This window comes from Macaca fascicularis, chromosome 8, assembly GCF_037993035.2.
Source record: "Macaca fascicularis isolate 582-1 chromosome 8, T2T-MFA8v1.1".
Lineage (NCBI taxonomy): Eukaryota > Metazoa > Chordata > Mammalia > Primates > Cercopithecidae > Macaca > Macaca fascicularis.
In genome coordinates this window covers 66,764,335-66,778,177 of record NC_088382.1, presented here as the reverse complement: position 1 = coordinate 66,778,177, position 13,843 = coordinate 66,764,335, and the positions used below count along the sequence as shown (strand labels likewise).

Genomic DNA, 13,843 nt, shown 5'->3' with positions numbered 1-13,843 from the left:
CTTTATTCCTAAAACTTTCATTGCTTGAAGTAAGCTTTGTCTGAAATTAATATAACTACTACTGCTTTCTTTTTATTTGTGTTAAGATGGTATATTTTTTTCCATCCATTTACTTTAATCTATATGTGTCTTTATGTTTCAAATGGATTTCTTAGAGACATCATACAGTTGAGTCTTGTCTCTTTATTCACTCTGACAATTTCTCTCTTTCCATTGGTGCATTTAGATCACTGGCATTATTGATACAGTTAGATTAATAGCTACCATGTTTGTTACTGTTTTCTATTTGCTACCCTTGTTCTTTGTTTCTCTTTTTGTCTTCCACTTTTTCTGTCTTTTGTCTTTTAATTCATCATTTTACATAATTTCATTCTCTCCTTTTTTAGCTTATTATCTATACTTTTTAAAATTGTTTTCCTAGAGTTTCCAGTATATATTTACAACAAATCCAAGACCACTTTCAAATAACACTATTACTGTTTCACAGATAGTGTGAATACCTTATAATAACAAAATAATCCTAATTTATCCCTTCTGTCTCTTACATCATTGATGTCATTCCTTGTACCTATATATAAACATACATAGGTATATATATTTATAAGATATATATGTATATATAAACATACATAATGAAATAGATTGTTGCTATCATTTTTAACAAATTATTATGTACTCAATCAACTAAGACTGTTAAAAATGTTTTTATTTTGCCTTCACTTATTCCTTCCTCCATGCTCTTCCTTTTCTTATAAATATCCAAGTTTCTAACATATATTATTTTCCTCTTCTCTAGAACTTGTAACATTTCTTGTGGGCAGATCTACTGGCAACAAATTCCTTCACACACATTGTGTTGAAACTGGTTTTTTTTTGTTTTTTTTTTTAACTTTTAGTATGCCTTGAAATTTTTTCTTGATAGCTCAACATGATGTACTGGGAAAAGGAACTGCTGTAACTAGGTCTTTAGTAATGTCTTGGTGAGGTGTGGAGCTAGGGGAAGAATTCTATAGTCCTGTGATTAGGTTATAATCTTTTAGTGATCTGGTGCCCCCGAACTATGACTTCACATGTGTTTCTCAGTTACGCCCTCCCGCTTAGGTGAGGCAGAAATGCTAGAGCTGGCTGGAATTGAGTATTTCCCTTCTCCCAGGTCAGTTAGACTCTGATAGTATCCCAGCAGGTTAGGCTCTGGTAAACTGGTCTCTCCTAAAGGTAGACCCTGTTAAGAACAGAGTGCCCTGGCTTATTTAAAACCTTCCTTTTCCTCTTCCCATGTCGGAAGCACAAAGGGATATTTTTCTGATATTTACTGTGTGAATTGGTTGAGCTCCTGGAGGTAAACTCATTAAAAAGATAGCCCCTATTAGTGGAATCCCTTGAGTTTTTCATCTCTTGGATTTGTTCATACTGAACCTTGAGCAATTCATCAATTACAATGTGGATTTCCCTACTCCAGCTCTGGTTTCTGCAGCAGTTTCTGCTCATGAGTCTCTGCTCTGGTAAGCCATGACTTCCTGTACTTGCCTGTGTATTCAGACTTGTGGCAGTTGTTTGCCCTGTATCTTTGCCTCTCTTACAGATTCAAGAGAGGTTCTCAATCTTTTGTCTGTTTAGGTTTTCACTTGTTAGGAGTGGGTAATGACTTCCAAGCTCCTTACATGCTGAATGAGAGATCAGAAGTCCAACAAAAGTCTTCTGAAGAGAATAAGCCAAATTTATTTATTCTAAACTGTAAATATCATTTACTTCAACCAAATAATTCTCAAACCTACTATGAATTGAAATTTACTGAGAAATTATGTCCATGACAGATTTTTTTATTGTAGTAAGAAAGCATGATATAAAATTTACTATTTTAACAATATTTTCAGTGTACAAGTCCATAGAATTGAGTACATTCACATTGTCATGCAATCACCAGCACCATCAAACTTCAGAGCTTTTTTAACTTCCCAAACTAAACCTCTGTACTCAGTAAACAGTAACCTCATTCCCTTCTCTCTTAGCCTCTAGCAACCACTGTTTTGTTATTTCTACGAATTTGACTACTCTAGATACCTCATATAAGTGGAATCATGCAATATGTGCTTTTTTCTTGCCTGGCTTATTTCACTTAGCATAATGTCTTTGATATTCATACATGTTTTGGTATGTGTTAAGGTTTTCTTCCTTTTTTAAGGCTGAATAATATTTTATTGTCTGTAGATGCCACATTTTGTTTATGCATTCATCTGCTCGTGGATATTTAGGTTGTTTCCATTGAATAGCTAATGTGAATAATGCTGCTAAAAACATTAGTGTACAAACATCTGTTTAAGTTCATGCTGTCACTTCTTTTGGTTCTATACTTAGAAGTAGAATTGCTGGATCATATAGTAATCCTGTTTTTAATTTTTTGTGAAGGCATTGTATAATGGTTTTCCATAGTAGCCATATAATTTATATTTTCTATAGCATGTACAAGCTATATTTTCCATAGAAGCTGCACAATTTTACATTCTTATCAGTAGCACAATTGCTCCATATCCTAGCCAACACTTGTTATTTTCTGTTTTATTTTTCCATAATAGCCATCCCGATGGGGGAGAAATGGTATCTTATTATGGTTTTGATTTGTGTTCTCTAACAATGAGTATTACTGACCAACTTTTTATGTGCCTTTGAACATTTATATATCTTCTTTGCAGAAATTTCTATTCAAGTCCTTTATCCATGTTTGAATTGGTTTGCTTGTTTTATATTGCTGAGTTATAGAAATTCTTTATATATTTTGGACATTAATCCTTTATCAAACACACAATTTGCAAATATTTTCTCCCGTTCTATATGTCTGACATTTTCTTCAGTCCATGGAGGAGCCTGGAGAACTGCTATTTTGTTCTACTAGTGATTCCATCAACCATCATATCTAGCTGTTTCATCTCCCATCTATTATCTCCAAAGATAACCACCATTCTACATTTTTGTATATATATATATATATAAAGCACATATACACATACATATGTATTTTTTCCTGTTCAAAGATTCTTTGTTTATTGCTAAGCCAAGAGTTTTGTCATTGTTTCTCTTGATCTCAGATGCAAATAAAACAAAATTGGTTTGCTACCGAGACCAGGAAACAGAATTGCAAATTGTAGTTGTCAGGTTTTAAAACCTCTCAAATGTAATACACTTAAGTTAATTAACAAATTAATTGATTGTTTTACAAAGCTATAAAGCTTGAACTACACAACTTGTAAAGAAGATATAAAAATCAATTTATACCTTCAATATTTTATGTCTTTATGAAAGAAAAACATTGCTCATAACCATGCATTAGTTACTTAAAAAATATCTGGGTGCCAAGAATGCCCTGGGAATTACATTAGGCATCTGGCAGTAAAATACCATGTCACTTTCTAATGAAGTTAGTCAAAGAGAATGAATGACCACAGGATACTATGTGCAAAACCAATAACTTTGCAGACAGTGAATGGCTTTTTGAAACTACAAAACAGTGATGATTTTCAACTTTCATTTATATTTCCAAAAGAAAGAGTCTTTTTCAAATGACTATCATCTTAAATAGTTAAAAAAAAAAAAAAAGCAAAGACAAAATTACTCAAAAGCATATTGTATCAGTCCATTTTCACACTGCTGATAAACACATACACAGGACTGGGTGATTTACAAAAGAAAGAGGTTTAATTAGACTCACAGTTCCACGTGGCTGGGAAGGCCTCACAATCATGGTGGAAGGCAAGGATGAGCAAGCCACATCTTATGTGCATGGTGGCAGGCAAAAAGAAGAGAGCTTGTGCAGAAAAGCTCCCCTTTTTTAAAACCATTAGATCTCATGAGACTCATTCACTATAACGAGAACAGCACAGAAAAAGACCTGCCCCCATAATCTAATCACCTCCCACCAGGTTCCTTCCACAACATGTGGGAACTGTTGGAGTTACAATTCAAGATGAGATCCGGGTGGGGACAGAGTCAAACCATATCATTCTGTCCCTGGTCCCTCCCACATATCATGTCCTCATGTTTCAGAACCAGTCATGCCTTCCCAACAGTCCCCCAAAGTCTTAACTCATTTCAGCATTAACACAGAACTCCACAGTCCAATGTCTCATCCAAGACAAGGCAGGTCCCTTCTTGCCTATGAGCCTGTAAAAGCAAAAGAAAGTTAGTTACTTCCTAAATACAATTTGGGTATAGGCACTGGGTAAATACAGCAGTTCCAAATGGGAGAAACTGACCAAAACAAAGGGGCTACTGGTCCCATGCAAGTCCAAAATCCAGCAGGGCAGTCAAATCTTAAAGCTCTAAAATAATCTCCCTTGACTCCATATCTCATATCCAGGTCATGTTGATGCAAGAGGTGGGTACCTATGGTCTTGGGCAGCTCTGTCTCTGTGGCTTTGCAGAGTATAGCCACCTCCTGGCTGTTTTCACTGGCTGGCATTCAGTGTCTGCAGCTTTTCCAGGTACAAGGTGCAAACTGTCAGTGGATCTACCATTCTGGGGTCTGGAGGACAATGACCCTTTTCTCACAGCTCCACTAGGTGATGCCCCAGTAGGGAGTCTGTGTGGGGACTCCAACCCCACATTTCCCTTCTTTACTGCCCTAGCAAAGGTTCTCCACAAAGGTCCCACCCCTGTAGCAAACTTCTGCCTGTGCATCGAGACATTTCCATACATCTTCTGAAATCTAGGTGGAGGTTCCCAAACCTCAATTCTTCACTTCTGTGCACCTGCAGGCTCAACACCACATGAAAGCTGCCAAGGCTTGGGACTTCTGCTCTCTGAAGCAACAGCCTGAGCTGTACCTTGGCCCCTTTTAGTCAGGGCTGGAGTGGCTGGGACACAGGACACCAAGTCCCTAGGCTGCATACAGCACAGGGACCCTGGGTCGGTTCACGAAACCATTTTCTCCTAGACCTCTAGGCCTGTGATGGAGGGGCTGCCATGAAGACCTCTGACACGACCTGGAGACATTTTTTTCCCATTATCTTGGGGATTAACACTCAGCTCCTTGTTACTTATGCAAATTTCTGCAGCCAGCTTGAGTTTCTCCTCAGAAAATGAATTTTTATTTTCTATTACATTGTCACGATGTAAGTTTTCTGAAATTTTATACTCTGCTTCCTTATAAAACTGAATGTCTTTAACAGCACCCAAGTCGCCTCTTGAATGCTTTGCTGCTTAGAAATTTCTTCTGCCAGATACCCTAAGTCAACTCTCTCAAGTTCAAAGTTTCACAAATCTCTAGGGCAGGGGCAAAATGCTACCAGTCTCTTTGCTAAAACATAACAAGAGTCACCTTTGCTCCAGTTCCCGACAAGTTCCTCATCTCCATCTGAGACCACCTCAGCTTGGACTTTATTGCTCATATCACTGTCAGCATTTTTGTCAAAGTCATTCAACAAGTCTCCAAGAAGTTCCAAACTTTCTCACACTTTCCTGTCTTCTTCTGAGCCCTCTAAACTGTTCCAACCTCTGCCTGTTACCCAGTTCCAAAGTCACTTTCACATTTTCACGTATCTCTTCAGAAATGTCCCACTCTAGTGGTACCAACTTACTGTATTAATCCATTTTCATGCTGCTGACAAAGACAGATCTGTGACTGGGCAATTCACCAAAGAGAGTTTTCATTGAAGTCACAGTTCCACATGGTTGGGAGGCCTCACACTCATGGCAGAAGGCAAAGAAGAGCAAGTCACATCTTACATAGGTGGCAGCAGGCAAAGAGAAGAGAGCTTGTGTTGGGAAACTCCCATTTTTAAAACCATCAGATCTTGTGGGACTCATTCATTAACAAGAACAGTGCAGGAAAGTCCTGCCCCTATAATTCAATCACCTCCCGATGGATTCTTCCCGCAACACGTGGGAATTGTGGGAGTTTCAATTCAAGGCAAGATTTGGGTGGGGACACAGCCAAACTGTATCACATATTCAAATGACACATTGATTTTGTAATTTCTATACATTTATATGTAGGCATTCATATTTGTTCATTATGGTTCCTGCATATGAGTCTCAAAATTCCCACAGTAGATTTTTAAAATGTATTTTAATTATGTTTTATTTTGTCCAAAATCATATTCATGACTTATAACAACTTTATTTTTTCAGTTATTACGCTATTTTCTCTACAATAATTTATTTCCTCTGCATGTCTCTTGAATATCATCATATATTTATTAATGTTTATTTTAAATGACTCTAGGAAGCTAATTTGTTGTAAACAACATAATTATACTTAAAATAAACAATCAGGAAGTGTGATTTAAAGTCATTAAACGCAATATTAATAAGTAATTTAAGCAAGGAGTAAGAAAAACAAAATATTCAATAACCTTTTCAGGAAATATGGGTTGTATTCTTTTAAAACATTACCATTAAGAACGTTAGCTTAGAAAATGTCACCTATGAGCATTTAAAATTAAAAATCATGTATCCAGGATTTTCACATGTCCAATTTGCATAAAGCACTTCTTTTGTTAACCTTAATTTATCAAAGCATGAACTGCTACTAACATAGGAGAAATTAGGCAGTCTCATTTTGCTCAATGTCTAAAGGCCAGATTTCTAGTTAATGTGAAAAACAGCAGGGGAAAAAACAACAGAGCCATAAAACTGCTTGTGCATAAAATGGGAGACTGTGTATGTGGTCATAGCCAACACAAACTGTCACAAATCACAGGGGACTGTATCCTTTAGCCTGTTACTAGAAGGATCTTAAGAGATTATTCATTTATGTTTTCTTGTAAACATGACTCAAATAGGTCTTTTTACTTTGCTTTCCTTTTCCCTTTGTTTTTCCTGTAAGAAACAAGGGTTCTCAGTCTTTTTGAATTTATTATACAGCTATGAGAACTTAAAGAAACAGCAAATCCTGAACTCTGAAAGGAGTAGCTTTCCATTTTCCTGAAATTCATTCACATGGAAGCCTTACTTCCTTGGCAGGGCTTGTGCACTCTATAGAGCCTATGGTAATGTGGTCCCTGTGCAGGCATCCCTTTAGGGCCCACAGAGTCCTACTGTGTACCAGAATGGGAGCACACTTGAACAGTAAGCTCAGAAATGCTTGTGTCACTATTTAAGAACTGTTTCCTAGCTGTTATATCCAAACAATGGTTTTGCATTCTCAGATTTAGTAGTGTAAAAGAAAAATGTCTTATTCCTATAAAAAGAGGATACACTAAGAGGCAAAGAAACATCAAAAACAGCTATTAGGGAGAAAAGCAGAAAGAGAAATTTAGAAAGAGGAAGCAGACCCAAGAAGGGGTGTGTGGTGCTGCAACCCTGTGATTGTGAAAGACCACGGTAGGGCACTGTTATAGATTCTGGAGCTGGGCTTCAGATCTGAAGGCCGTGCATTAGATTCATGACCTTGGGAAGGTGTCTTAACCTATTTGTGCTTCAGTTTATTCATTGACTACATGAGGGTAATGAAAGTACCATCTTCATAGGATTGTCGTGAAGATTAAAGAAAGGAAGTTAGGGAAGTTCCTAACACATAATGATTTTTCCACAAGAGTTAGCTTTCTCTAAGATTCAAATATAATTTTTCTCTTATAGAAAAAATATATAATATAAATATATAATATAAAATATAATATTTCTCTTAGTTTCTTAGAGAAAAATAATTCTTTCTCTAAGATTCAAATATAATTTGAAACAGACAGCAATAAGACCCAGGAGAGGGTCCCATCTGTTGGACTTTATTGTACCTGAGACAGTGTAGGCTTTCAACAGGCATTATTCAATTCACTTGATATTGTCTATGGTGCTAGAAAAATAAAGTTACAGGCAATAACAAAGTTAGTTTTAAAAAGTTTTTGTAAAACAACTTTCATGAGATTTAATTGACATGTAAGAAACTGCACATATTTAAAGTGTGCTATACTACTAGTTTTGACATGTGCATGAATATATCTCATGGAATTATTGCCACAATCAAGATACTGAGTATATCAGTCATCCTCAATGGTTTCCTTACTCCTTTTGTAATTTCTTTCTACATTGCCCCTTTCTGCCCCTTGCACCTCCATCATCACAGGGCAAGCACTTATCTGCCTTTGTCACTATAGATTAGTTTGCCTGTGAAGTTTATACAAATGTCATCATATAATAGGCCATCGTTTGTCTAGATGTTTCCCCTCAGAATAAAGATTGTGAGATTCATCCATGTTGTTGTTCATTCCTTTGTACTGGACTAATGTTTCATCATATGGGTAAACCACAATCTGTTTGTCTATTCAGTTGTTATTGGGTATCTAGGTTGTTTCCAGCTTTCAGCCTGTGGCTATATTTTCATTTCTTTTGGGTAAATACCTAGAAATGAAATGACTGGATCATGCAACAGGCTTGTATTAATATTTGCAACTGTTTAAGAAACTGCCAAACTGTTTCCCAAAATGGTTTTGCCGCCTTATATTCCTGCCAGAATTGTCTGTGTTCCAGTTCCTTGACATCCTTACCCATAATTGTTGATTTTCGTCATTCTAATAGAGGTGCAGTAGTGTCTGGTTGTGATTTTAATTTCCTTTCTCTGATAATTAATGATGTTTATTCAGCATCTTTTCATCTGTTTATTTGCAATTCACATATCTTCTTTGTTGAAGTGTCTGTTCAAATCTTTTTTTTCCCTTTTTTATCGGACTGCTTGTTTTCATATTATGGAGTTTTAAAGTTCTTTGTAAATTGAACACAAATATTTTATCATGCATATAATTTGCAAATAATTTCTCCCAGTATGTGCCTTGCCATTCATTATCTTAATAGTTTTTTTAAGGGACATAAGTTCATAAATTTGATGAAGTCCAATTTATCAATCTATTATTTCACAGTTCATGCTTTTGATGTTGTATCTATGAGATCTTTGCCCAACCCAGAGTCATAAAAATTTGTCTATGCTTTTCTAGAAATTTTATAGTTTTAGGTTTACATTTAGATCAATAGTCTATTTTGTGTTAATTTTTGTATATCGTGTGAGGTATTAATGAAAGCTTTTGTTGTTTTTTAAAATCTGCATAAGAATGTTCAATAATTCCAGCACCATTTGTTGAAAACATTACCATTTCTCCATTGAATTGTATATTAGTCCATTCTCACACTGCTATAAAGATACTACCTGAAACTGGCTTATTTATAAAGAAAAGAGGTTTAATTGACTCACAGTTCCACATGGCTGGGGATGTTTCAGAAAACTTATAATCATGGTGGAAAGTGAAAGGGAAGCAAGGCATGTCTTACATGGCAGCAGGAAAGAGAAAGAAGGGGAAAGTACCATGCAGTCATCAAATAACCAGATCTCGTGAGAACTCACTCACCATCATGAGAACAGCAAGGGGGAAAACCACTCCCATGATCCAGTCACCTCCCACCAGATCCCTCCCTCAACACATGGGGATTAAAATTTGAGATGAGATTTGGGTAGGAACACAGAGCCAAACCATATCAAATTGCATTGGCACTTTTCTTGACAATATATAGCTGTCAACATATATACAGATCTAGTTCTGGGCTATCTACTCTGTTCCATTAATCTATTTGACTATCTTGGATACTAATATCACATGGTCTTGATTACTATAGCTTATAATACATCTTGAAATTAGATAGTAGCAGTCTTTCAACTTTGTTCTTCTGTTTCAAAGTTGTTCTACCTATCCTAGGTCTTTTCATTCCCTGTGAATTTTAGATTATTCTTGTTATTTTCTATGTACATACAGCTGATATTTTAATTGAGATTGCATCAAATCTATAAATCAATCTGGTGGAGTATTAACATCTTGAGAGTATTGAGTCTTCTGGGGCATGATCTTATTTAGCTTCTCTCAGCAATGTTCTATAGTTTTCAATGTATAGTTCTTTCACATTTTACACACTTTGTTTATATTTTTTCAGATTTTTCATTAAGCATTTCATATCTCATGATATTATACATGTTATTGTGTTTCTTTCAGTGTCCAGTTGTTAATTCCTAGTACATATAAATACAATTTATTTCAGCATATTACCCGTTTGTTTTGCTACTTTACTAAACTTATGTATTAGTTTTAGTGGCTTTTTTGGTATATTCCATCATTTTCTGCATACACAATTATGTCATTTGCAAATAAAGACAATTTTGTTTCTTTCTTTTCAATATGGATGCCCTTCCTTCCTTCCTTCCTTCCTCTCTTCCTTTCTTCTTTCTTTCCTTTCTCCTTTTGCCTAATTGAACTGGCTGGAACCTCCAACACAATGTTGAATATAAGTGCAAAGAGTAAATATCTTTCTTTTGCTAATGATCATGGAGAGAGAGCACCCTTTCCATCACCATTAAGTATGCTGGTAGATGTAATAAACTTTTTTGGTAGGTGTTTTTATCAGGTTGAGGCAGTTCCTTTCTACTCATAGTTTGCTAAGATTTTTTTTAAAAAATCAGGAATGGATATTGGGTTTTGCCAAATATTTTTACTGCATATGTTGAGATATTCATATACATATATATATGTTTTTTAATATGAAGAATTGCATTGGTTGATATTTTAAAATATTTATCCCACCTGTTTTATATATTGTTGGATTCATTTTACAATTTTCTTTTTTTTTAAGTTATTTCCGCTTCTATATTTATAAAGTAGATTTGTCTGTATTTTCTTACAATTTTGTTGGGCTTGAGTATAATGCTGGCCATGTAAAATGAGTTGGTAAGTACCATCTTGTCTTCGTCTGAAAGAGTTTATGTAAAATTGGAATTATTTCTTTCTTCAACATTTAATAGAATTCAGCAGTGAAGCCATCCAGGCTCTGAGCTTTTCTTGTGGAAATGTTTTTACTTCAAATTCAATGTCATTCATAGTTGTAGGGTGACTCTGGTTATACATCTCTTTGTGAACATGTCCATCTCATCTCAGTTACCTAAATTATGGCCACAAAATTCTTCATGATAATTATATCATGTTATTAACTAGAATATGTTGTGATGTCACCTCTTTCATGACTGATATTGGTGAATTCTTTCCTTCTTCTTTTCCTGATTTCTCTGGTTAGCAATTTAGCATTTTTTTTAATTTCAAAGTGACAGCTATTATTTTCAGTAATTTATTCTTTTTCAGTTTTTAATTTCATTATTTTTCACTCTGCTCTTTATTATTTCCTCAATTCTGCTTACTTTGGATTTTGTTTGAATTTTTTTTAAGTTTCAAAGGTAAAATTTCAGGTCATTGATTTGAAATCTTTCTCGTTTTTGTATTAAAGGCCATAGATTCTATTTTATGAACATAGGCTATACAAATTTACAAATTTCTTACTAACTACTGTTTAGTGCAATTCGCGGATTTGTATATGTTATGTTGTCATTTTCATTCCACTCATAAGTACTTTTTAATGTCCCTTTGATTTCTTCTTTGACCTATGGGTTATTTAGAAGTGTGCGATTTAGTTTCTAACTATTTGAGAATTTTCCAGAGATCTTTCTGTTACTGATTTCTAGCTTAATTCCATTATGGTCAAAGTACATACTTTATATAACTTGAATCCTTTTAAATTTATTGACACATTTTATGGCACAGAATGTTAACTATCTTGGAAAATGTTTTGTGTTCACTTGAAAAGAATGTGTATTCTGTTGTCATTGGATGAAATGTTATACAATTATCAATTATGTTCACTTTGTAGAAAGTATTACTGTCCTCTATATTATTACTGATTTTCTATTTACTTACCCTGTTAATTATTGAGAGGAGAGTGCTGAAATCTCAAGCTATAGTTGTGAATTTTCCAATTTCTCCTGAAAGTTCTATCAGTTTTGTTCCACTTTTTTTTTTTTTTTATTTTTTTTTTATTTGACGGCATCTCTCTCTGTGGCCCAGACTGGAGTGCAGTGGCATGATCTCGGCTTACTGCACCCTCCGACTCCTGGGTTCAAGCAATTCTCCTGCCTCAGCCTCCCGAGTAGCTGGGATTATAGGAGTGTGCCACCACACCCAGCTAATTTTTTGCATTTTTAGTAGAGGTGGGGTTTCACCGTGTTAGCCAGGGTGATCTTGATTTCATGACCTCGTGATTCACCCACCTCGGCCTCCCAAAGTGCTGGGATTACAGGCATGAGCCACCGCGCCTGGCCTGTTTCACTTATTTTGAAGCTCTATCATTAGTTGTATAAATGTTTACAATTGTCATATCATCTTAATTAATTAATCTTTTGAATAGTGTGTAAGGTACCCTTTCGTTTTTTGTAATTTAATCTTGAATTTTACCTTGTCTGACATTAACATAGTTATTCCAGTTTTCATCAAATGTTAGCATAGTATATCTTATTTCACTCTTTGATGAATTTTGTAGTATTTTTATATTTAAAATTCACTTGCTATATGTAGCATTTTTCTTGCATTTTAATGTTTTTTTAATTATTATACTTTAAGTTCAAGGGTACATGTACATAACATGCAGGTTTGTTACATATGTATACTTGTGTCATGTTGGTGTGCTGCACCCATCAACTCGTCAGCACCCATCAACTCGTCATTTACATCAGGTATAACTCCCAATGCAATCTGCATTTTAATGTTACCTGACAATTTCTGTCCTTCAGTTAGGGTGTTAAGACCATTTACTTTCAATGTGACTACTGGTATGGTTAGGTGTGAAACTATCATCTTGCTGTTAGTTTTCAATTTGTCCCATTTCTTGTTTGTTTCTTTTTCCCTTTTTAAATTCTTTTTCCTTCTTTCAGATTACCTGAGCAAATTTTATTCCATTGAATCCTTTTTTGTTGGTTTATTAGCTGTAACTCTTCATGTTGCTATCTTAGTGGTTGCATTAGAGTTTCTAATATACATTGAGAGTTGCCAATCTCTTTCTGTAAATGGCCAGATAATAATTTTAGGCTTTGTGGGCCACATCCGGTCTCTGATACATATTCTTTTTTACTAAATTTTTTAAAATTTAAAACTATTACTAGCTTATCAGTCATGCAAAAACAGGCTATAGGCCAGATTGATCTGTGAGCTATAGTTTGCCAACACGTGGCATATATCTTATGAAAGTCTACCTTTAAGTAATGTTGCACCAGTTCATAGTACAGGACTCATATGTGTATACTTTCATTTCTTCTACTCTCACTCTGTGCTACTTTTGTCTTACGTTTTAATTTTATGAACATTGTAAGACCTACAATGCATTATTGCTTGGTTTTAAATAACTGTTTTTGTAATACGTTGAAATTATAGGAGAAAAAAATTGTTAGCCAATATAGCTGTCATTTCCTGTACCATTTACTCTTTTGTGAACATCCAAATTTCCATCTGGTATTATATTCCTTCCATCTGAAAGATTTTCTTTAATGTTTCTGGCATTGCAAGATTACTGGTGGTAAATTCTTTCTTGTAGTGCAAGTTTCCTGGTAATGAATTCTTTCAGGTTTTGTGTACCTGAAAAGTCCCTATATGGCCTTTGATTTTTCAAAAAAAAATGTGCTGAGTATAGAATTTTAAGTTGACACTTTAAAAAATTTCTATAATATTTTCATATATGCTCTGTGGGTGCTTGAAGAGAATGTGTATTATGCTGTTCTTGAATGGTCTGTAAAATTTTTATTAGGTTAAGCTGGTTGATGGTGTTGCATTTGTGAAAGAAAAATATGGAATCTTGGGCCTCAATTCACTATGCCAAAGGGAAAGTTAAGCTTGGGAACTGAGTCATGCAGAAAACTGCCTTCTGTTTGTTCCAAAACAAATAGCTGCAATTTACATGCTCACTTTATCTTATGTAAAAATGTAGATTTATTGGATGTGAGACAAATTCATTACTGACTTTTTCATTTACTCCTGCTTTTCACATGTAAAATATAGATTCACTG

At 34.9% G+C, this 13,843-nt stretch overlaps 1 long non-coding RNA gene across 1 annotated transcript; it reads right to left on the bottom strand.

The window, feature by feature from the left end:
- Positions 1-1,701: 1,701 nt before the first annotated feature.
- LOC141407516 (uncharacterized) lies at positions 1,702-5,713 on the bottom strand. Its single transcript, XR_012416923.1, has 2 exons — positions 5,571-5,713; positions 1,702-4,155 (listed from the first exon to the last, which is right to left on the bottom strand). It is a non-coding gene; the product is annotated as an uncharacterized lncRNA (long non-coding RNA).
- Positions 5,714-13,843: the final 8,130 nt, after the last annotated feature.